The sequence below is a fragment of the Mytilus californianus genome, unplaced genomic scaffold, assembly GCF_021869535.1.
Source record: "Mytilus californianus isolate M0D057914Y unplaced genomic scaffold, xbMytCali1.0.p SCAF_10, whole genome shotgun sequence".
NCBI lineage: Eukaryota > Metazoa > Mollusca > Bivalvia > Mytilida > Mytilidae > Mytilus > Mytilus californianus.
Window position 1 is genome coordinate 77,435,770 of NW_026262582.1, and position 23,321 is coordinate 77,459,090.

The 23,321-nt window shown below is 33.1% G+C and overlaps 1 long non-coding RNA gene across 1 annotated transcript; it reads left to right on the forward strand.

The window, feature by feature from the left end:
* The first annotated feature begins 10,601 nt into the window (after positions 1–10,601).
* LOC127718621 (uncharacterized) lies at positions 10,602–23,033 on the forward strand. The gene is made up of 3 exons (XR_007989938.1): positions 10,602–10,743; positions 19,186–19,359; positions 22,701–23,033. It is a non-coding gene; the product is annotated as an uncharacterized LOC127718621 (long non-coding RNA).
* Positions 23,034–23,321: the final 288 nt, after the last annotated feature.

Below are 23,321 nucleotides of genomic sequence, written 5' to 3' on the forward strand. Positions count from 1 at the left end.
ATTTTGCAATTTTCAGCGTTAAGTTTTCTGCTGAAGTTAGTTTAATAGAAACTACTTACAATAGTCAACGATATTTTCTATAAAATTACATAACTGTCAGTACATCTCAGTTTGTTGACCATTTCGAGGCCATGCCAACAAGTTCATGGTCCAGCAACTTTGAATTGATTAGCAATGTTGCTGTCCATCATATTGTCTTTTTCTGAATTTTATGCCGACAGTCGAGACATGTATCTGTGTCAGCAGTTTATTATGGATTATTGGTCAATGCTAAGTTGTCCTGGTTTAGTCTGTTTCTAAGATATTATAAACAATAGGTCAACTATATTTAGAGAAAAAATTGATTGTAAGGTGTACATGTCGCTCTGACTTTGACCTCATTTTCATGGTTCATTGGTCAATATAAAGTCTTCATGGTTTGGGCTGTTTCTTGTATAGTATAAGCAATATGTCATCTACAATTGGTGTACGAAATGATTGTAAGGTGTACTTGTATGTTTGGCTTGTTTTATCTGACCTTGACATCATTTTCATGGATGATTGATAATGTTCAGTTTATATTATCCTTTTAGTAACACTTTATCTTTAGGACTATGAACATACAACCAATTTAGACAAGTAAAACAGGCGACACATTTCAGCGTGTGCACTCTTGTTTGTATATTATAAGTAGTAGGTCAACTATATTTGTTGCATGGAATGAGTGAACGGTGTATATGTCTGTCTGGCAGGACTCATCTGACTTTTACCTAATTTTTATTGTTCATAAGTCAATCTTTATTGTTCATGATTAGATTAGTTTCTTAGTTTCTCAAGTACTATAAAAATATAAGCAAAAGGTTAGTTGTGGTTTGTATATGGAAAGATTATATGGTGTACTTGGTTGTCTGGTAGGGTTTATCGAACTTTATTAGTTGAAGAGGAACTGACAAAGCCATACACCGAAAGACAACTTACAGAGAAAAAAATTCCACAAAACACTACATAGACAAGCAAAGACTGAGCAACAAAATAAAAAAACAACAAACTGGGATGATCTCAGATGCTACATTAACCGTGTAACCTTGGCTTGTAATCTAGCAGGACAAATCAAATAGGTTATCAAAATTGTAAGAACAGGTCTGGAGCAAAAGGTTATCAACATAGTAAGAACAGGTCTGGAGCAAAAGGTTATCAACATAATAAGAACAGGTCTGGAGCAAAAGGTTATCAACATAGTAAGAACAGGTCTGGAGCAAAAGGTTATCAACATAGTAAGAACAGGTCTGGAGCAAAAGGTTATCAACATATGCCACTTAAACTTAATCATAACGTCCACAAACATGAGAGTTGACCTTCTGTTATGTTGTCTTACTGGTATGTACGGGCATACCATTTTTTGTCAATATTTGCATTGAGCATGTTGAGGCAGTCTTTTTTGTTAAGTGTTTAATTATTTGTATGCCCCCGAAAAAAGTCTGGAGGTATATATAAATCGCCATGTTTGCTCGTCGTTCTGTCTGTCTAATTGCAGAACACAACTTGGAACCGGGTCAACATGTTAAAGGTGGGATATTTGAAATAACATCATCGGCGGCAGCTGTGACATCAACATTTAGCATGTCTGTTGTTAAGTGATTTTTTTTAGAAATTATTAACTTTGTTAAACTTTCCTTCTTTTAAATTTGGAGAAATTTTTTTTTATGACCAACAGACAGTAACAATAGCAAAATTTGAAATTTTTTTGTCAATTTTTCCGTAGTTGAAGGTACCGGTAAATTTAGAAATTTTGAATTGATAAACTGTTTTTTTCTCCTCATTTTACTGTTGAATAGACTTTTGTTAATAGTGACAAAATTAACTAGCTATTCAACAGGTTATACATAAGGAAATGACTGTACTAAGTCAGAAATATGACAGTTGTTTTTAATGCGTTTGGTATATTTGAACTATTGATTTTGCTATCTGATAAATGACTTTCCGTTTTGAATTTTTCCTTGGAGTTCGGTATTTTTGTTATTTTACTTTTTATTTATGATACTTCAAACTATGAAAAAAAAGTTGAATCTGTTTTATGTAGTTGAATGTCAATTTTTATTATAAAACACGTGTACATGGACTTAATTTTAAAAGAAAATACTTCATATTATCGAAATCTTCACTAATTTACAGCTATCTTTGAGGAGTTGTTTCAATTCATATTTCCACGCATTCATTTTGGTAAATCGGGAGCGCATCCAGATCTAAGATTACTAGTTTAAAATAGTTCTTACATATGATTGATTAGCCTATGGACAATTACAGAGGGACGTGTAATATAAATGAATATTTATAATTGAATTACGTTTGTTAAGGAAGACAACTATTACAATCACTAATGCTTTTCATTTGACAGATTTAAGATGAAAGGTAGAGGAATTTGCCGAGGTTTGCCGATTGTAAGTCATTTGTGATAGCAAGAATCTTAAGAGTTGTTATGAATTAACGTGAAATCGAATATAATCTGTGTTATTTTGAAGTTAGGAATATGTTGACATAAAGGTACTAGTGATTTATAAAATTTAAATCCGTTCACAAAGTTCTATTTTCAAAATAGGATAAAGAAAAGACAAAAGATCGGACATATAGTTTGACAGTTAAGTTGACATTTATAAATCTTGTTAAATTTTATTATTGATTTGTGTCTTTTGTTGGCTTCAATTTAAAGGTGATTTCTGGCCGAAACAATGTTCAGTTTTCTGCTTAAATTAGTTGATAGAATCTACTTCCAATAGACAAGGATATGTTCTATAACGTTGCATTTCTATCAGTTCATATAAGTTTGACGACTATTTCGAGGCACTTCCCCTGTGATCATGTTCCAGCGATTTTCAATTAATAAGCAATTTTCAATGTTTTCTACTTAAGTTAGTTTGATAGGAACTAATTGTGATATATCAATGATATTTTCTATAACGTTGCATTACTATAAGTACATATCAGATTGCCGACTATTTTGAGGCCCTGCCCCGTAGGTTATGGGCCGGTGAACTTGAATTATTTTGCAATTTTCAGCGTTAAGTTTTCTGCTGAAGTTAGTTTAATAGAAACTACTTACAATAGTCAACGATATTTTCTATAAAATTACATAACTGTCAGTACATCTCAGTTTGTTGACCATTTCGAGGCCATGCCAACAAGTTCATGGTCCAGCAACTTTGAATTGATTAGCAATGTTGCTGTCCATCATATTGTCTTTTTCTGAATTTTATGCCGACAGTCGAGACATGTATCTGTGTCAGCAGTTTATTATGGATTATTGGTCAATGCTAAGTTGTCCTGGTTTAGTCTGTTTCTAAGATATTATAAACAATAGGTCAACTATATTTAGAGAAAAAATTGATTGTAAGGTGTACATGTCGCTCTGACTTTGACCTCATTTTCATGGTTCATTGGTCAATATAAAGTCTTCATGGTTTGGGCTGTTTCTTGTATAGTATAAGCAATATGTCATCTACAATTGGTGTACGAAATGATTGTAAGGTGTACTTGTATGTTTGGCTTGTTTTATCTGACCTTGACATCATTTTCATGGATGATTGATAATGTTCAGTTTATATTATCCTTTTAGTAACACTTTATCTTTAGGACTATGAACATACAACCAATTTAGACAAGTAAAACAGGCGACACATTTCAGCGTGTGCACTCTTGTTTGTATATTATAAGTAGTAGGTCAACTATATTTGTTGCATGGAATGAGTGAACGGTGTATATGTCTGTCTGGCAGGACTCATCTGACTTTTACCTAATTTTTATTGTTCATAAGTCAATCTTTATTGTTCATGATTAGATTAGTTTCTTAGTTTCTCAAGTACTATAAAAATATAAGCAAAAGGTTAGTTGTGGTTTGTATATGGAAAGATTATATGGTGTACTTGGTTGTCTGGTAGGGTTCATCGAACTTTATTAGTTGAAGAGGAACTGACAAAGCCATACACCGAAAGACAACTTACAGAGAAAAAAATTCCACAAAACACTACATAGACAAGCAAAGACTGAGCAACAAAATAAAAAAACAACAAACTGGGATGATCTCAGATGCTACATTAACCGTGTAACCTTGGCTTGTAATCTAGCAGGACAAATCAAATAGGTTATCAAAATTGTAAGAACAGGTCTGGAGCAAAAGGTTATCAACATAGTAAGAACAGGTCTGGAGCAAAAGGTTATCAACATAATAAGAACAGGTCTGGAGCAAAAGGTTATCAACATAGTAAGAACAGGTCTGGAGCAAAAGGTTATCAACATAGTAAGAACAGGTCTGGAGCAAAAGGTTATCAACATATGCCACTTAAACTTAATCATAACGTCCACAAACATGAGAGTTGACCTTCTGTTATGTTGTCTTACTGGTATGTACGGGCATACCATTTTTTTGTCAATATTTGCATTGAGCATGTTGAGGCAGTCTTTTTTGTTAAGTGTTTAATTATTTGTATGCCCCCGAAAAAAGTCTGGAGGTATATATAAATCGCCATGTTTGCTCGTCGTTCTGTCTGTCTAATTGCAGAACACAACTTGGAACCGGGTCAACATGTTAAAGGTGGGATATTTGAAATAACATCATCGGCGGCAGCTGTGACATCAACATTTAGCATGTCTGTTGTTAAGTGATTTTTTTTAGAAATTATTAACTTTGTTAAACTTTCCTTCTTTTAAATTTGGAGAAATTTTTTTTTATGACCAACAGACAGTAACAATAGCAAAATTTGAAATTTTTTTGTCAATTTTTCCGTAGTTGAAGGTACCGGTAAATTTAGAAATTTTGAATTGATAAACTGTTTTTTTCTCCTCATTTTACTGTTGAATAGACTTTTGTTAATAGTGACAAAATTAACTAGCTATTCAACAGGTTATACATAAGGAAATGACTGTACTAAGTCAGAAATATGACAGTTGTTTTTAATGCGTTTGGTATATTTGAACTATTGATTTTGCTATCTGATAAATGACTTTCCGTTTTGAATTTTTCCTTGGAGTTCGGTATTTTTGTTATTTTACTTTTTATTTATGATACTTCAAACTATGAAAAAAAAGTTGAATCTGTTTTATGTAGTTGAATGTCAATTTTTATTATAAAACACGTGTACATGGACTTAATTTTAAAAGAAAATACTTCATATTATCGAAATCTTCACTAATGTACAGCTATCTTTGAGGAGTTGTTTCAATTCATATTTCCACGCATTCATTTTGGTAAATCGGGAGCGCATCCAGATCTAAGATTACTAGTTTAAAATAGTTCTTACATATGATTGATTAGCCTATGGACAATTACAGAGGGACGTGTAATATAAATGAATATTTATAATTGAATTACGTTTGTTAAGGAAGACAACTATTACAATCACTAATGCTTTTCATTTGACAGATTTAAGATGAAAGGTAGAGGAATTTGCCGAGGTTTGCCGATTGTAAGTCATTTGTGATAGCAAGAATCTTAAGAGTTGTTATGAATTAACGTGAAATCGAATATAATCTGTGTTATTTTGAAGTTAGGAATATGTTGACATAAAGGTACTAGTGATTTATAAAATTTAAATCCGTTCACAAAGTTCTATTTTCAAAATGCCTTGAAAAACAGTTATATTTTACTTTGAACAATTTTAGATGTTTCTAACTTTCAGGGCTATTTGCCAGAGTGACTGGTTTAATAGACTGGGCAGCTGCTATAGCAGCGGCTGGAACGGCTGCCAATGCTGTAGCTGCCGGTGCAAGTGTACTTAATGGCCTTTTAGGTGGTTCCAGTTATAGTGTTGCCTGTACGGTGTAAGTAGAAAACTGGACCAAATACCCTTTGATTTACCCCGAATCATACATCAATGGTGTATTATTCAAGCTCCACCGGTGGTAGTGAAACCAGGACAACGGGAACAGTTCGTAAGTAGCAGACTCCCAAGACCGGTTTAAATGTTTCTCTATACTATTAACACAGGGAGATAGATGTAGTATGATTGTCGATGGGGCAACTATCCACCAGAAATAAATCACCGTATGGCCTTCAACAAAGAGTAAAATCCATAGAGTATAGTTAGCTATCGCAGTCTCTGACATGAAAATAATGAAAACAAATTCAAACGAGAAATGGTCTGATTTATGACTAAACAATAAACGAAAAACAAATGTAACAATCAGCAACCAACGACGTCTACTGAATTGCAGGTTTCTAATTTTGGACAGGCACAAAGAACATTACGGGGTTATTATGTTTTCATCATATTCATTATTCAACCCTCCACTAAAAGTGGTGTAACAACAAAACATCAGAAAAAAACTGTTAACATCAATTCTTAACTGTTCATCAAAATCTGGTACCCATTTATTAAGGCTCAGACAAAAATAGATCTTTTTCAAAGACACTATGTTTTACTTCTGTGTATAATGTACAGGTAACTCTCTCCCATGTAGAGTTACCTACTAGAGAGCAAGGACCGATAACTCTGCATGGGAGAGAGTTACCTGTACATTATATGACGTTGAAAAAGTATCGTATAATCATCCGTACATTAGTATGTTACCCATTCTTCTATAACTTGTCCTTATATTACCACAATGCTCTCCCACTCTTTTTCTAACGTATCAATATACGGCTGACTTCGAGATAACGAGGGTCAACTGTATTACCACAACGGTCTCCCAATCTTCTTTCACTTGTCCATATATTAGCACAACGGTCTCCCATTTTTCTTTAACTTATTCGTATATTACCACAACGGTCTCTCTATCTTCTTAAACTTATCCATATAATTCTTTAACGTTTGTCTATATTTGTTTACTTTAAAAAAAATCTACTGTACTTGCACTAAGACGGTACTTTTTGACGGGAAATAGAAAAATGTGCAAAATGTGATGTAAAATACGGAGAATATGTATGTCTTACATTAAACTATAACTCTCAAGGGTAATTTTTACTGTTTCTTTCATTCTGGATACAGAATGTTTCCCCCCATAGACTGTCTTCCTACTCCAACAGTAGACTTAGTGATTCCTTGTCAGTCGCAGTTAAACATAGATTTTGCAAGAGAAACAACACTAATTGTTTCCGAAAAGCTTCTTTTGCATTTATCATGTTTATATTTACAGGAAATGAGCTTTGGTTTTATTGTGTGACCATGGACAAGTACAGTCACAGAGGGCAAAGTTTCCCTATAGGGGTAAATTCCGTTTAAATCTCAGATTGATTTCAATGCAAAACTATTTCTTGAATAATATGTATACCTGTTTTACCTAACGAAATCAGAAGCTTTCATATATCATTCATCAAAGTACTAATATAGCTGCATCTTTTACAACTAAAACAACATGCAGCATTTTTGGACCATTCACATGACATTATTTACAAACACTGTAGATTCGCACAATATGAATACCTACACTAACATCATTACTTTTCAGCCATGTAGTAAAATAATAAGTGCATTCAATATTCAATGATTCAGCTATCAGAAACTATTTACCAACCAGTGGAGCACAGGTCATCAGCTTTATACAGAAATCCCCACCCCCGCTCATTCATCCCTCCCAAATGGCTGTTCCGTAATGCCGTATGTTTATTTACTGAATTTACCTCTAATATGATCTTTACGGGGTCAGTAAATTCCATATTGGGTGAGAGCGAGCCCCAATGTGTAGTTGCAGTTCAGTTTTATTGTTATTCCGTTGTTTTCCTCTTATAGTTGATGTGTTTCCCTCGGTTTTGGTTTGTGACCCGGATTTGTTTTTTTGCTAAATCGATTTATGACTTGAACAGCGATATACTACTGTTGCGTTTATTTACTGACCCCGTTTATATCAGATAAGGTCACTAAAACTTTATGTGACGAATTCATCTTACCGACTTCCTTAATATGGAAAGTTTAGACGTAGTTTGATATCACAATTTTTACAAAACATCAAACCGAACATGAGTAATATACACCGAGAAAGTCAGCGTCTCTCAGACATGTTTATGTCTAAAAGCATGAACTCGTCATAATTAAGTAGATTTACAATGTATGTTAATTTGAGTTTTTTATAAGAGAAAACTTACTCTGCTACTTACCAATTATTTGAAATGAACATCGCCCACTGATTGTGTAGCTAAAATATAACACGTCCACTGACCATATATTCAATATTCACGGTTCCCACGTGTTCGCTTTTAACCAATGTTATTCTTAGAAATTTATAAGAGGTAACATAACGAAGGAAACATGAACGTAAATGTACACACATCGTTATTATCATTCTGCATATACCATAAAGTACCAAGCAAATATATGTATTGTAACCCAAAAACTATGCATTTCCTTTCGATCACATGAAAATTAAGGATATTCATTCTACACTTTTCATGGCCTTGAATTCTAAAAGTATGACAGTTGTAAATATAGAGGTGTCCTTTGGGTGTAATACTGCCAAATTATAGAACGTCACATCCGGTTTCACACGACAGAGGGTCGAACAATAATATTCAACTGAATTTGAGAGTGGTAGGAATTTAATCCTGCATTTCATTTCAGAAAAAAAGTCTGAGTCATAAACATATATCTGGGGCGTCTCAAATACATGTAATCATTATTTTTAATTTGGTGTGTCAATAAAATATTTTGGAAAATTGAGGTTACATGGTTACTAAAGCTTTTAAACTGGAAAAAGGGGGTGACAATTTGATTGGTTAACTTCCATTGAATGGTTTTTATGTTATATGCAATAAAATGTATGTGATATTTTGTCAGTAGTACTGGACAGGATAATACTTTACTAATGCCAAGTATATCCTTATTTAAAACAAATATAAATTCTTCACATTTTTTGGAAAAGTGCGAATTTAACATAGACAAATATCAGAACATCAATGGTAGTTACGCTTCTTTATATGGCAGAGAAAACATCTCAAATCAACATGTTTTTTTTTCAAATAATTTTCTTTTCGATGCATTTCTTTATATTATATTCTTAATTTTTATGATAAAGTTATACATTGACGGCTTTGGTGATTTCCTGTGCACAATGATATACGATCAGTGTCTTTACTTAGTATATGAAATTTAAATCTGAATTAAACACTATGTTTAGTAAAATTGATATTTCATAGTGTGTCTTTCTTTGTTGTGATTTTACACTATTGTTTTAGGTTGGGTGAAGGTTGGCGCATATTAAAACGTTTAAACCCGTTGCATTTGTTTGCACCTGTCCTAAGTCAGGAACCTGATGTTCAGTGGTTGTCGTTTGTTGATGTGGTTCATAACTGTTTCTCGTTTCTCGTTTTTTTAATAGATTAGACCGTTGGTTTTCCCGTTTGAATGGTTTTACACTGGTCATTGTGGGGGCCCTTTATAGCTTGCTGTTAAGTGTGAGCCAATGCTCCGTGTTGAAGGCCGTCCTTTGAGCTATAATGGTTTACTTTTACAAATTGTGACTTGGATGGAGAGTTGTCTCATTGGCACTCATACCACATCTTCTTATATCTATCTATGACTAATATCAAAATCATGTTTAAGGCTGCAGGTGAGGCTCACCATTATAGGCTAACTGTTTCTTCAATACGCTAACCTTTATAAAACGCAGTTGTTTGAAAAGAACTTAAAAAGTGTCAGAGGAAATACGTGACTTTGAAACCAACAGTTATTGATTGATCATGAGATCAAGTGAAACGTTAGCCTTTCAAGACCGTGATAATTATTTGGACTAGTATTGTGAAAATAATTGTAAATTCTTGGATCTGGTTTCATATAATAGTATGAAATTCAAGAGTATATGTACGTCACAAAAATACATCACGGTTTGTGGTGTGGTGTTGTAAAGGGAAGATGTCCGTTGTTATTCTGCGGTTTACATGTTGAAATGTACTATTATATTATTCATTTATGCGTTTCTCTGTGCTGAGTGTTCGTGCGTTTGTTTGTACTGTATTCCTGTCACGTCGTGTTGTCATTTTAGCGATATTTTTAAATATTGCTTTATAAGCGGGAGGTTTTGCTAGCCATAAAATGAGGTTCAACCCACAATTTTTTTCTTAAAATGTCCTGTACCAAGTCAGGAATATGGCAGTTGTTATTAAATAGTCCGTTTCTATGTATGTTGGCGTTTGCTATTGTTGCACTGCAGTGTTTCTGTTGTTTCATTGTTTTCCTCTCAAAGTAGACGTGTTTCCCTCGGTTTTAGTTTGTAACCCGGATTTGTTTTCTCTCAATCGATTTAATTACTTTTGAACAGCGGTATATTACTGTTGCCTTTATTTGAATCCATACTCACTTCGTATTGTATTGTCTTTTTCCGTAAGTTCACTCTGTCTGATCTATTTTTTACCCCCAGACAGTTGATTAAGATGTGTATTTGATTCCTGATTTGCATTGGCCACAAGTCAATTGTTATGTCAAATTTTACTTCATTTCCTCTGATCTGATGTGATGTTACGAAATCGTGAAAACTATATCTCTCTACTCTCTACAGTGAACTAATTTTAGATCTAAACCAGCTGGAGTGAAGACATATCTTATTCTCGAGTATAATCTATATTAAACTACGTAAAAGCATTGATATAAATATATCACATATCATTAACATTGTACCAAATTATTTAAATATTGAGCTATTAAGATTTACTGAAGTGTGTCTATGCTTGTGATAAGATAAGACCTTTGTAGACGTTTTACATTTAAAAGTGTCATCAGGAAGATTAGTTTTTTAACAATATCTTGAGAAATTCAATTCTGAAGAAGAGAAATTTTATGGACATCGGTAAGTTATTCTAGCATAAAACAACCTTAATTTCTACATTCAACGTGCATATTTTGAATCTCTTGTGTATATACTCTAATAATATATTAAACACTATCATGTATGGATAATTTGAAGATTAGCAAACTCAATAAACTTGATTTTTTTTCGAACACTATAGGATGAAATATGATTTATCATTCATTACAAGCTAGCTAATGACCTTTGCAATCCTATGGGAATGAACTGTCCGACCTCTTTTTATGTTCATATGAGTCGGAATTCCCTCAGACATTTGTCGAAAAGCAAGAACTCTTTTTATTGGTTTCCATTAATATATCCTCTAGAACTAAAAATTAAAAAAACAACAGACACGGCTTCCTCTGTCACATTTTTAGACTTATACCTCGAATTTGACATCAGCGGTCATCTCAGTACCAGAATCTATGACAAACGAAACGATTGTAATTTTGTAATTATCAATTTCCCCCACCATAGTAGCAATATACCAACTGCACCTGCATATTGGATATATATTCCCCAACTAAATCTGTATTCAAGAGCTTGCAGCTGCTACTCAGACTTTGTAAAACGTCACCGGTGTCTGAGCAGAAAGTTGATTAACAAAGGTTTTGTCAAAGTACGTCTCATCCTTTTTCTAAGAAAAGTTTATCGGAAGATACCAAGACCTTGTTGATAAATATTCCGTAGCAACTTCACTAATAATGCACGACGGTCTTGAAGTATAGCTGATAGGTACTGACGTTGTTCATCATCTTAATAACGTGTTATATTATTCTTTTATTTGTCTATGTATATTAATACTTTTACTTTTTAGTCTATTTTTTTGGTAATATCCCTTGGACGTGGCTCGGTACTTATACATCCCGTCATTGTGTTATTGTGCTATGGTAAATTTTGGTATTCTTGTCTTTCGTTTTTGCTAATGTGCTTTGTCTATACATGATATATGCCTTTTTGTCTTTCTTTGTTGACTTATTTGTTTGTTTTTATAGTGATTAAGATTATAACACAATGCTGACTGCAGTACCCCTATTTTTGACAATTTACATATTATGTCTGTTTGTTTTGTTCACATATCGTTGTCAATATAACGGAATTTTAGACGACTGGCATACAAGTGACAGGTTTATCTAGCTATAAAACCAGGTTTAATTCACCATTGTCTACACAAGAAAATGCCTGAACCATGTAAGGAATACGACAGTTGTTAGGTATTCGTTTGATGTGTTTGAGCTTTTGATTTTGCCATTTGATTAGGGATTTTCCGTTTTGAATTTTCCTCGGAGTATTTTTGTTATTTTACTTTTTGTCCAGTAAGTTATCCTTTACATATCTAATAATCAAATTATATTTTAAAAGAAGCGTAAGGCATCGAAGGGATAGCCAAAGTCATAAACCGAAAAGAACTGAAATTGACGATATAAAAACGAAAATGACTACACACAAAGAACAGTGTACTTAAACACAACATATAAATCTCAAAAATGATCAACACGAACCGAACAAAAATTGGGATTGACCTCATACGCTTTTTCATGATCACACTTGGCGCTTGTCATGTTGGCCATGCAAGTTGGAACATTTATCTACCTCTTTTGTTGTTTTTGATTTACCTTGCAAAGCGCTCTCTTGCATTAAATATGTATGCACTAGATACTATAAATAACCTCGAATGTTCTTTTATTAAGATAAAACCTTCTCATGGAAACACTAAAATTTCATATAATTAATAAGTATTGCATCATTGCTATCTTTAAATATCTGCATTCTATAATAATGCATTAAATTGCTAAAAAAACAGTTGCCACACAAATTTTTAATGTGCGTCATTATTTCCTGTGCTTGTTTTGGATCTTTTACAATATAACATCTTGAAATTGCATGCCCTTATGGAACTGAATTGTTTGCCGCAAACTTGCAGCAGTCTTGCTGCAAGCTTGCGGCAAACAAGAAGTTTGCAGGAACACAGAAAATAGTGTTTGCAGATGTTTGCCGCTAGCTGCAAACTTCCGGCAAACATTGCAGTTTTTTGCTGCAAGCTTGCGGCAAGTTTGCAGAAAAATCAATGTTTGCCGTAAGATTGCCAGAAAGTTAAGATAATAAAGAATGTTTGACGCAAAATTGCAGAAAACTTTGACCATTCTATACTATGTTTGCCGCTAGATTGCAGAAAACTTTGAACATTCTATATGTTTGCCAGAACATTGCAAGAATTACACAATATTGACTGGGCATGCCTAGTTGGCACTTCCTGGAAGTAAACAATTTGAGATTGTGGCTAGGTCATGTTGATTGTGTTTGGAAAATGCATTTCACATATAAGAGACCAAGGAGGCATTTTGGTTCAATAATATAGGATATATTCAATATGTTATTTTGTAAGTACAAAGAATTCATAGAACTGCATGTTTTAATAAAATAATTAATGTCACATCATACATAATTAAGTAAGCAATTATATATGTGTGTTTGTAAAACTTTAGCTATTATAAGTTAAATTGAATTTTGTAACTGATGTACTGTACCATGTGTATTAAAATTAAGTTCAATTCTGTAATGCAATTATTGCCTAGCTTTATACCCAATACACATTTGAGATTTATCCTTTTTCATTTCTTAATACAGGTATATGATGTCATTTGAGAATGACCCCTGCCCCCTTTTTCAAAACTCAAATGCATGTATGTATTTCCTTAAATCTTTAAGTTTGCAAGAATTCTTTCAATGACTGTTTGTATACAGGCAGGAATTCTTTTTAAAAATGTTGTTGTGTAATTTGAAAGAGATAAATTGAATGTGTCTACACACATGACATTGGTATATGTGTAGTTCCTGCAAGTTTGCCGCAAGTTTGCAGCAAACAATTGCCGCAAGCTTGCAGCAAACAATTGCCGCAAGCTTGCAGCAAACAATTGCCGCAAGCTTGCGGCAAATCTAATTTGCATAATTATGTTTGCAGCAAGCTTGCCGCAACCTTCATTTGCATGGTAAAATGGTTGCGGCAAGTTTGCAGAAAATTTTTGCTACAAGCTTGCGGCAATGTTTGCTGCAAACTTGCGGCAAATGTTTGCCGCAGGGCTTATTTTTCGGTAAGGGTGAACAATAGAAATCTTAAGATGTTTCAACATTTTTTTCAACCATATTTGAACAAGTATCCACCAACAAATATAAAGGCAAAATTAGTATTACTTAGTCAATACAGAAGAAGTGCAAATTTAAACTATCAATTTGTCACTAAGTTAATCCATTATTTGAAAACTGCTACAGTCTGTACAACATATTTTAATCAAGATCAAACTTAATCACGTTTTCTTCCTGCTTCATTGTTTTTTAAATCACTCAAAAGTTTCCGTGTACGTCCAGCAATTTATTTTTTGTACGACAAAGAGCATACATTACACATGAATGTTTAATGTTTTTCTATACAAACGAAACAAGATGAAAAAATGTAGGCCTATATTACACTTAAACATGACAAACAATAATGTGTTTTGCAAACACTGATCATATTTCTTTTTAATCATTAGCAGGTCAATTTAAATGAATGGTTTAGGTCTACTACTCGCTCAAATGATCTGATCGTTCAATATCTCACGGTCAAAATGTTATATGTTTTGTCTATTAATTACATAGAAACCATGTTCAAGGACTCTTTAAACATAATATTTCTATACTTTTTTTGCATTAGTTTGCTAAAATATTTCAGAATATTTAACAGAATTTTCTATTTTGCTAGAATGATGATGCAGTTACAAAATAATTTTAATTTCTGTTAAATGTCATACCATGTGTATGCACGTCACCGTTGTCAATGATTATATTTTCTAGTTGAGTTTGAAAAAGTGCTTTACTTTTAAGTCCCGCGTAGAGAAAACGCCCGACTGGAGTTATTAATCAGTAATGTGTGATCTATGCTGATCTTTCGTCATTTGTACAGAAACGGAGTTAAAAAAACTCGATGCATCTGACCTTGTTCTTTGTTGTGAAAAAATATAACAAAACATTCAGTCACCGAAAAGCAGAAAGGGTTTGGCACACTTCATGTAGACTAAGTTCATTTTAATCTAAAACTTCTTCTAAAGTATTATAATTTGATCAGCCATAGGTATGCTGCAGCGAACATATCTGCCCCTATCCAACATGTAGCAGTCTACATTTGTAACTTTTCGTGTCAGTCTAACCACTTTGCAGAACCAACTGTTTTGATTATTTGTTAATTTGGTTTTGTCCCTAATATTTATGAATTGTTTTGCACTAGACGGAAAACAGACAGCCATCAATCAATGTTATCTTATATTAGTATTAGCAATAGTATTAACACATTTGACTTGTCTACACTTTACACAATTATTGCCCATTCCCAACTAAAAGACAAATTTATCTCAATTGAGTCTTTTGTGAACTATATTTTAAGAAAGTTAATAAATTGACCAACTGTTGTTTGAAATGAATAGACAGTTAATACTCTATCTCAACAATCAATTAAACACAAAACACCGGTTCAATGAATACGTTGACAGATTAATTTAAATGTATTTTCGTTACATTACCATGATTACGGAAGATATATTTTCTTTTGAGATTAAGAGGAGTTCGTGTTTTGAACATTTTTGTATTATTTTCAGTTATAAATATATGTCTTTTAATACAGCAAGGTAGTTAATATTTGTTTCTACTTAATTATCGTATTAGAGATAAAAATAATTAATATTGAATACCTAAACATATTGATTATCCAGTAAACATATCTGTAGTACTATCGGCCAGTATAAAGGCAAGAATCCCAATAAGCATTGTAGTATTTTTTCAATAGACAACAAGTGGGACTATCTACAACAAATACACACAAGCTTATTTATATGTCCTTTCATTTAAATTATAATAAATTTATTTACAATAACTGTATATTTAATTTTGAAAATATTAACGACTGCTTTAACATTATTTAAGATTATGAAATAATCTGTATCATGTGTACGACGATATATATAGTTGTCACTAACCTAGACTTGTTTGTATTATATACTTATTTCAAGTGACTTTATAATGAATTGAATCATTATCCCATACGATATGCAAAAATTGTCGAGTTAGATTGCTGACAAATAAAAAGACATTGTTTATAATAAAAATAATATAACATCTACACACGCTTAAAACACATGTCTTACATCTATCTTTAGATTCGCCTTACGTGACAAGGTAACACTACGACTACTGCTGTTATATTTTGATATGGCGGATGTGATTGAGTGGTCTAGATCGCTGGACATGGGGCTAAAGTGTATCAAATGTGTGATTTCAAATCTCGTTTTAATATTCAGACTTCCAGTATGAGTCAATTTCCGCATACAGATGTAGGATTCACGTAGTTAAGACCGTTTGATGATTATAAGCATTGTGCATAAGTATAACATTTGGATGAGGAAAACTAAAGTAAGAGAATGGAAAAGAAAAATTCAGCAAATGTTATGCTTATAACGAGGCATAACTCTACAACGGTAAAAATGACGCCACCCAATTTCAAACTTGGTCTGTTTTTGTGGTAATAATCTCTGTGTATAAGTTTCATAACATTTGTTTGAGGCAAACTAAAGTTAGAGAACGGAAAATTCTTTTTGGAGACGTACGCGACGGACGGACAAACGGACGGACGGGACGGACGGGACATACAGGACAGACGGACAGCCGATCAGGGCGGGCAAGGGTTAAACTTAATGCCCCTTCGTTACGGCGGGGACATGAAAGACAAAAGTATAGCTAAAGCTGGACAAGAAACTAGAGCTTTGCATTAGGGAGATATATTCGTTTAAATGTCATAATGAATTAACTAAACACGTACTTTTAAATTAACAAAAAGATTATATCGATCATAGCTTTTTCTGTATTAATTGAAAAGATCTCTATCATTCAAATACGCTACATAGATACATGTGTACATATTAAATGCATTGGGACCTGAAATATGTCTGTTTAACCGATTTGCAAGATCAACAATAATTTTAAATATTTCCATTTCCTATTCAATAACTTATAACAATATTAACACCAACATATCACATAGAAGCTATTGAAATTTAAAAAAAATGTTCAGACTCTAACATGGATATGACTAGAAAAACCAGCAAAGCATGATGTAAACAAGACGTATGGCTAGAGTGTCGACAGACAAGAGAGGGACATTCAAACGTGTAAGTGGAAACTAAACTGACAACGCTATGGCTAAAAAGAAATCGACTTAAAGGCAAACAACATTATACAAAATACAACATAGAAAACTACTGACTGAGCAACACGAACCCAAGAAAAAATACAGAGTTAATTTCAGGTGGACATCCTGCTCTACATGTGGCACCCGTCGGGTTACTAGTGTTATAACTTATCCTATAATAAGTTTATTTCTGTCACATTCGGGGGAAAGATAACCGGATTGTAATTACAACAATTGGTTATTCGTTGTCAGCCGTGAAACAGATATTACATAACGGTCAACCAACTCGTTATGACGTCTGTATAATTTTTGAATGGTTGATTTCATCTTCATCACGTGGAATTCTTGGTTTAAATCCGTGTGAGCAGCAACTCCCTATCAAAGAAATCACTAAAGGGACTTCAAGCCGTGGAATATCGTATATACTGGGAGATATATTCTCCATATACAGGCGCTGCTGAAATTTTGCTACCTATAAAAAAAAGTTCACAAGACACAACAACAATACACAACATACAGCATAGAAATTTAAGACTGAGCAACACGAACCCCACCCAAAACTGGAGTTGATCTTATGTGCTCCAGAAAGGTAAGCAACTTCACGGTTATATAGTTACCTGTTGAGCAGCAAACCTCTATCAAGGAAATCATGATAGGAAGTACAATTCCAGGAATATCGTAAAAACTTGTAGATATATACCCATAATGGAGGCGCTGCTGGCACGTTGCTTCATACACAAGTCACAATTTCGAAGCAGAAATCATCTATTTAGTCGTAATGTTTTGTTCTCCACCGACCCTCATTATCGTTTCTGGATGTAAGTCGTGATGTAGGCAGACTTAACTGTGTATATTGTATCTTTCATTTCAAGTTTAGTGAGATATATGCGTACAACACAGTCAGGAAAATTTGAATTATTTGATGAGAGGACATCATCTATATAGCGTAGAGTAAAGTTAAAGGATAATACTAGCTTATTTCTATTAAAAACTTTTGTTTGAAGCCAACCTTATATAAATAAAGGAACAAATCGACAAGAAGAGAAGCACAGTGGGTTCCCATGGAACTACCAATTGTTGTTGAAAACCACGTCCTCCAAACGTTACAAATATGTTGTCAAGAAATCAAGCATCTCCGTCATAATGTCAGTTTCAGAGAATTTTTGTCTAAATGATAGTGATTATTTACAAAGGTCGATATATCATGCCTTAAGACAAAATACTTGTACCTACATTGGTCATTCTTTTTTACGACCAGATATTTTAATTTGTCTTTTAGTTTGGAATACTAGTGTAAAGAGTAGAAAAGTCAAATATTCTAATACTATTGCAAGATAAAAGAGTTTTAGATTGTATGCATTCTAACAGATCTTTTGAAATCTTTAGCATCGCATCTGCATCACGCCGCCTCTAGATTATGTAGTTTCACAATAACCTTGAAGCCCGGCTTTGATTACTTATAAATTTGAAGTTGATTATTCATATAGAGGTTTAGTAGATTATTTGGAAGACCCAGCAATGAAACGTTGTTTGTAAGGACACCTTCGTTATTCATGTATCCAATACAGTGAGGAAAAATCAACTGCATCATCTTTGGTGATCATGAATACTTTTGTAAACGGCTGTGAAATTAAAAACTTTGACACTTCTGGATAACAAAAAAACTGTCCTTATTTTCACAGAAATAATGAAATGTACAATTTATGATTCCTAAGCGATTCTAAAATGTGATAAAACAATTTTCAAGTTTACATACAACATTTTACAAGCAAACTTCAGAAATTTTGTCGAATGTTTTTTTTATAAATGTTTTTTATAAATGTTTTTACAAAGGATTTTCTTATCCCAGGCATAGATTACCTTAGTCGTATTTGGCACAACATTTTGGAATTTTGGGTCATCAATGCTTTTCAACTTTATACTTGTTTGGCTTTCTAACGTTTTTGATCTGAGCGTCACTGATGAGTCTTATGTAAACGAAACGCGCGTCTGGCGTATCAAATTATAAGCCTGATACCTTTGCTAACTATTCTCAATGTATGATAATTTGGAATATCAGAGATTTCCTACCGTCAAATCGGTTTTTGTGAAAAAGGAAAAAGCAGTTTTAGCTACAAACAAGTCCTATACGAGGATTTGGAAGCCCAGCGACAATTTGTATAACAAATATGTGTAATATGATAGTTTTGGGGATTGAAATTATAGCTTTTGTATTATTATATTTGCAGTTCTTGTTTAATATTGTGAAGGACCGGAATAACTCTTCCAAAGATCAAAAAAGGGGTGTATGGTATAATAAACATTACAAAATGGACGTACAAATTCCCGCTAGTCCATTAAAACGAAAAAAAACCCTGGTTTACATGGACAAGACGATCAGAATAAAGTTCCAAGGATATCAGGTACTCAATAGGTTGTGAATAACACGTGTACTCTTATGGTAAAACATGCAAACCTATTTTCATTATGATAATTAATTTGCATTGCAAATATTGAATGCATTTGTGCATGAGAAAGAGTTTATTTTATATGAGTATGTATTGTATCGGAACGACACAAAGAGCTGAAGCTTTAAAGAGCTAGTAAACAAGAAAATGTATAGCAATACTTGTATAATTGTTTAACACATTCTGATCAGTCTTTGCTGTTTAATCGACAGTGCCGCTTGTTAAAGAGAAAAACAGCAAATAACAATTTTAATTGTTGGGTTTGATCTAGCATGTTAACCACGGTCCCAAGTCACTAGGTAAGGAAGCAACTCCGCGACCAATGAGTTAATTTACTAAGTCCAAAAGGTACGGTATCAAAAGCGTGCAAAGCTTTAACATGTTTAACATATATCTGAATACAAAACACTTTTGGATAATCCTGACTTTAAATCAGTCAAGGATACAGCTATACAACTTGTGTTAATATTTGAAGATATATGTTATAATAAAGTAAATCCTTTCCATTTATATTGTGTGATCAATATTTCAATAATCTCTCCATACAATTTACTAAATATTGTTACGAGTATGAATGTTGTTTTACAAATCCTATAATATAAAGTTATTGGAAGGCAAATAATTATTTTCAAGAAAATCATAACCGACCAGACTCACTCAAAGCTAGCACGCTGCCACCTAACCATTAAGACGATCGATTTAAAATAAAAAGTCAGTCCATAAAAAAAATCAAAATTGTTAATGTAGGATTGGTAAAAATATTATTTTTTTTTGTGTGCACTTGTTTGCTTTACTTTGAAAAGATACCAGTCTACTATACCACTAGTTTGTTCTCTTTTTAAACAAAATATTACTAGAACAATGACGATTGTTTGAAATGGAAGACCAGAGGATATGATATATATATATATTTTGTTTTTTCACTTTTTTGGTCTTTTGGAAAATGTTGTTTGTGCTGTATTTAGACCCCTCTAACAAGAAATTTGTTTTGCATGCACACGTATAAAAATTGCGGATTTTATCCAACGCAATCATAGGTTTGAACGTTGTTTTCAATTTAGACTTGTTTATATTTTTTTGTTTGGGCTTGTATTATATTTGCCTTCGGGTTTATATGATCCGTTCATCCTATTTCGACTCTTCAAAATTCAAGAGTCTATCCTAAATTGAGGTAAATTATATGGCCTTCCAAAAACTGTTTCGATTCCGAACATCACTGAGGAGACATCAATTGTCGAAATCCGGATATGGTGTACAAATTTTTGCACCTCATGTTTGCGGTATACCATCTTTTCCGTAAGATTCTTGTCTTCTGTTTGGTTATAAATTAATAATAAGATCTTTTTTGTTACATCTTGTGATCCGTTTATTTGGCAATCGCCAATGGCAGTCAGCAGGGTTAAAGAACATCCGTTGTTCGACGTGTTAGTCAAATGCGTTTTGTTTAAATATACTTTTGTTCTTTTTTGTACTTTTGGAAAATGTTGTTTGTGCTGTATTTAGACCCCTCTACCAAGAAATTAGTTTTGCATGCACACGTATAAAAATAGCGGTTTTTATCCAACGCAATCATAGGTTTGAACGTTGTTTTCAATTTAGACTAGTTTATATTTTTCGTTTTAGCTTGTATTATATTTGCCTTCGGGTTTATATGATCCGTTCATCCTATTTTGACTCTTTCAAAATTCAGGAGTATATCCTAAATTGAGGTAAATTATATAGCCTTCCAAATACTGTTTCGATTCCTAACATCACTGAAGAGACATTAGTTGTCGAAATCCAGATATGGTGTACAAATTTTTGCACCTCATGTTTGCGGAATACCATCTTTTCCGCAAGTTTGTTGTTTTCTGTTTGGTAATAAATTAATAATAAGATCTATTTTGTTACATCTTGTGATCCGTTTATTTGGCAATCGCCAATGCCAGTCAGCAGGGTTTAGGAACATCAGTTGTCCGACCTGCTAATCAAATGCGTTTTGTTAAAATATACTTTTTCACTCATTTGGTCTTTTGGAAAATGTTGTTTGTGCTGTATTTAGACACCTCTGCCAAGCAATTAGTTTTGCATGCACACGTATAAAAATTGCGGTTTTCATTCAACGCAATCATAGGTTTGAACGTTGTTTTCAATTTAGACTTGTTTATATTTTTTTGTTTGGGCTTGTATTATATTTGCCGTCGGGTTTATATGATCCGTTCATCCTATTTTGACTCTTTCAAAATTCAAGAGTCTATCCTAAATTGAGGTAAAGTATATGGCCTTCCAAATACCGTTTCGATTCCTAACATCACTGAAGTGACATTAATTGTTGAAATCCGGATATGGTGTACCAATTTTTGCACCTCATGTTTGCGGTAAACCATCTTTTCCGCAAGTTTATTGTTTTCTGTTTTGTTATAAATTAATAATAAGATCTTTTTTGTTACATCTTGTGATCCGTTTATATGGCAATCGCCAATGCCAGTCAGCAGGTTTTAAGAACATCAGTTGTTTGACCTGCTAGTCAAATGCGTTTTGTTAAAACATACCTTTTCACTCATTTGGTCTTTAGGGAAATGTTGTTTGTGCTGTATTTAGACCCCTCTACCAAGAAATTAGTTTTGCATGCACACGTATACAAATTGCGGTTTTTATCCAACGCAGTCATAGGTTTGAACGTTGTTTTCAATTTAGACTTGTTTATATTTGTTCGTTTGGGCTTGTATTATATTTGCCTTCGGGTTTATATGATCCGTTCATCCTATTTTGACTCTTTCAAAATTCAAGAGTCTATTGTAAATTGAGGAAAATTACATGGCCTTCCAAATACCGTTTCGATTCCTAACATCACTGAAGAGACATTAATTGTTTCAATTCCGGATATGGTGTACAAATTTTTGCACCTCATGTTTGCGGAATACTATCTTTTCCGCAAATTTATTGTTTTCTGTTTGGTTATAAATTAATAATAAGATCTATTTTGTTACATCTTGTGATCCGTTTATTTGGCAATCGCCAATGCCAGTCAGCAGGGTTTTTGAACATCAGTTGTTCGACCTGCTAGTCAAATGCGTTTTGTTAAAATATACTTTTTCACTCATTTGGTCTTTTGGGAATTTTTGTTTGTGCTGTATTTAGACCCCTCTACCAAGAAATTAGTTTTGCATGCACACGTATAAAAATTGCGGTTTTTATCCAACTCAATCATAGGTTTGAACGTTGTTTTCAATTTAGACTTGTATATATATACTATGATTTATTTAGATTTTGTCGATTTCATGTGCTCCACCTCTCCTACATTGATTTAATTCCAGGTCCACCGGGAGATTTGAATAACGAAAAGAAAAGATGGCTGATTATTGGGATATGTCTACATACGATTATTTCTCCTCTGCTGAGAAAATATGTGAATCCTATTATAATTGATTTGTACAAATCATTGGTATTTAGCGACTCCATTGATACACAGGATTATCATACACATTTAAAGAAATACCCGGAAACAAATAAATATTTTCTGAATTATGAATCAATAAACGACAACAGAAAAGTACCTAAGACAAAGATTATCAACGCATGGAAAGGTGACTGCCAGAAATATGATTACAAAGTCACAAGCCATGTGGATTTGTCAAAGTTATTCCTACAGTCTACATAGTTAGATGCTGACAAGGTAAACATTTTAATATATATAGGTACTGTGTTATATTCGATATGACTTAATGAACTAGTCATAAAAAAGTTGTGAGCTAATTGTTTTCAATGCATGTATATTGTAATCAATTTCAGTTACCGTTCCTCCGAGATCGATGCTGTTAAGGTACCCGTTTTCAAGTTAATTTAAAATCGACTCTTTGTGTCCTTTGAAAGAACCTGCATCTAAACACGACCCAAGGAGCATAAACTTAAATCCATAGTATATAGATATTTTAATT